Source organism: Pinus tabuliformis, chromosome 2_2, assembly GCF_031772625.1.
Source record: "Pinus tabuliformis cultivar Carrire ecotype Pingquan chromosome 2_2, CPIR1, whole genome shotgun sequence".
NCBI lineage: Eukaryota > Viridiplantae > Streptophyta > Pinopsida > Pinales > Pinaceae > Pinus > Pinus tabuliformis.
In genome coordinates, this window is record NC_142300.1 from 71,368,085 (window position 1) to 71,371,116 (window position 3,032).

The 3,032-nt window shown below is 34.3% G+C and overlaps 1 pseudogene; it reads right to left on the minus strand.

Annotated features, from left to right (window-relative positions):
- Positions 1 to 951: 951 nt before the first annotated feature.
- LOC149191501 (protein CHUP1, chloroplastic-like) lies at positions 952 to 2,235 on the minus strand (annotated as a pseudogene).
- Positions 2,236 to 3,032: the final 797 nt, after the last annotated feature.

Genomic DNA, 3,032 nt, shown 5'->3' on the forward strand with positions numbered 1-3,032 from the left:
ATCATTTTTAAATGGATAGGTTAACAATGGCATTTTTCATAACATTCTATTGGTGTTTTTAATTTTTCCTTGTCTGAATGGTTCAATCCAAATATGCATGTCTACACATATGTTGCAGCTCAAGTCAAGAAATCTATGGAGGTAAAATATATTTTTAATGCCTGATTAGGGGTTGGGGTGGCCAATTAAGCCTTTTAAGTGCCAAAAACCGTAATATTTTAGCATATATGCTTAGTAATCTTATTTCCTAGGTCAAAAACATTACTTATTTCATGATCATTGATGAGCTTGTTGGACAGGATTAGAACTTAAGTTGAAACCATAGTAGATTCTGTTTGATTTATGGTAATTTCATTTTATGCTAAATCGAGGACACTCACATCATTGTGGCACTTTCAGGTGACAAATGAACTAGGGGGAGAGAATTTTGTTTTTTGGGGTGGAAGAGAGGGCTATAAAACTTTGCTGAATACTGATCTGAAAAAGGAATTTGCCTATGGTTTGTACCTCGTCAAACTCTCTTTTTTTTCTTCTGCTCCAATTTGTGTTCTATTGTAAAATCTCAATTTAGAGTTACTTCTAGATTTTCTTGTTTTGAGGTCTAGCTATCAATCATGCTAGAAATTTCACCATTTAATGTATTTCATTTCCTTTGAGAATTCACATATGCTTCTCTTTCATGTTTTTCCCTGTGTAAAACTAGAAGAAATGTGTAGATAGTAAGATGGTCATACTTGTTTTTTCAAGTATTCTATTCAAGCAGAGGGTCTGTTAGGAATATTTAAGGGAACCCCTTCCTAGACAAATTTACACTCAGTTAGACTTATATCGTTAACATGGATATCTTCAATGTATACTATTTGCACATATGAGCTTAACATTAATGTTTAATTTTTTGGAAATAAACCGTAATATTTTTTATTGCACAGATTTTTATAAGGAAACAAATTCTTAGCGAACACCTACCTCTATCATGTTGGAAAGCGTAGTAATTTATTCTTCTGCAGCATCAAGTTTCACTGTCAGCTTCCATTTTTCATGTTGAAACTCCTTATTAGTCCTCCTTAATTCAACCACTTCCACGTCCAATTCTTTCAGATTCTGCAGTTTCTCCTCGGTATCAAAATATATTTTAGAAGCTTCTTTCTCTTTAGGTTGAAGGGTATCTACTTGTTGTTTGAGCCTAAGAAGGTGTTTTTTATCTTTTGCATAATCAATTGAATCTATCTCTAAAGCTCTTTAATTCTTGTCCCGGATACCTCAAGGTCCTTCTTCGTTATCATGGATTTAGCTACTTCCTCTTCTATTTTCTTCTTTTGAGTTTCCAAAGAATTAACTTTTATCTTAAGCATGTCAATTTCCACTACTTTTATCTAAATTTGTCTTTGCAGTTCCCATATGCTTAATTCCTGCTCATTCATACCATAATACTCAAGAAATTTAATGGAGTTACTATCCATGGTAGCCTCATATGATAAGCTAGCCTTCTCATAGTTTTTCTCGATAATACTTCCCTTTTCAGATGGGAACTCCAAACTACTTGACAATAGGTCTTCAAATTCAGGCAAGAGGATTTATTCTCCATTTGACAAGCTCTTACTGCTCAAAGATTATTATATCACACCATTAACTCTTTTGAATTCATCTTCTTCCTCCGGAAATAAATCAATAAAAATGCAGATATTGTATTGTAATTTCCAATTGAAAACAATTTTTTTTTAGAGAATACTCATCAAATCATTTTAATTTTCACAAAGATTAGGTTACAAGTCCCAAATGGTTAATAATGAACATACTTCCTCGTTCTGTGCTAAATTGACATCATTGTGCGCATGTAATTCTTCCTTGTACTCTTCATTTTGTTGTTCATGTTCGTCTTCACTTTCTAGATCTACATTACAAGAGAAAATCAAAGCCCATCCTTAACTCTATTCATAATAAACATAAACTACTTAAATATCCAGGTGTGATGTCTTCATAGTTCATGGTAAATCTGAATCAAGCAATCCCATTATAAATGACCAAATCAAAACCGTGCTCAAATTTGGAAATTTGTAATAAGTCAATAACGAGTATGCATAACAGATAAATGCAGAATTGAGAACCTGCAAAATTGTCTTAACATTGTTGCTTTCTCTTGGGATGTTGAAATGTGTACATTGCTACTGAAAAAGTGATAGCGAGGGCTACCATAGTATTTACCTTCCACTCATTCTCGACCATATACTCAATCATCTTTACTAGAAACACAATTTTGGGTCCCTCAATCAGCTAATGCAATCTTTTGTGTGTGGATGATTTCTTAGTGTCTTGTTGCAAACTACATAAAGCTTGGCTTGATGCTAACAACTCTCAACGAACGTAAATTATTGTAAGAAAAAGATGTTATCAAAACCAACCAATGCAGCTCTGACAGATAAAATGCTCCATCTTTTCTAAGAAAATATTAAAATAGCAGTTACTATAAGAAAAATAAAAGATTTTGTGTAGGATTTGGATACAAATTGTTATGCTCTTAACCTGGAAAACAATACCCAAGCGAAGAAAAGATACCGAGAACACAGAATATGCGAAGAAAATATACCCAGAACACAGAATAGCAATGATTTTATTATTCAGAGAGAAATGTTCACAGGCCTCTTCGAGGGGGCAACCTCCAATAGAGCAGAGCTCGATTACAAAACAAGACACGATGCTCCTCGCAGGGAGTCTCTATCCTTTATATATGACTCATACATGCAATACCACAAGCCAATATCGTGGTTTTTATTAATACCATCTATCTAATACTACTGCCCATTTACCATCTATCTAATACTACTGCCCATTTGCAACTAACTGTGGTCTCGTCATTAATTGCGGGTTAACCACTTACAAATATTAATATGGGCTTTATTGACTCTTGACTATGACGTGATCCCATGACATAAATAAGGGGGTTAGGGTGGGACCCTAACATGCCCTCCCCCTTAAGACTAGCCTTGTCCTCAAGGCTGAAGCTGCGGAAACTGCTGAAGAATAGTGGCTGGTTC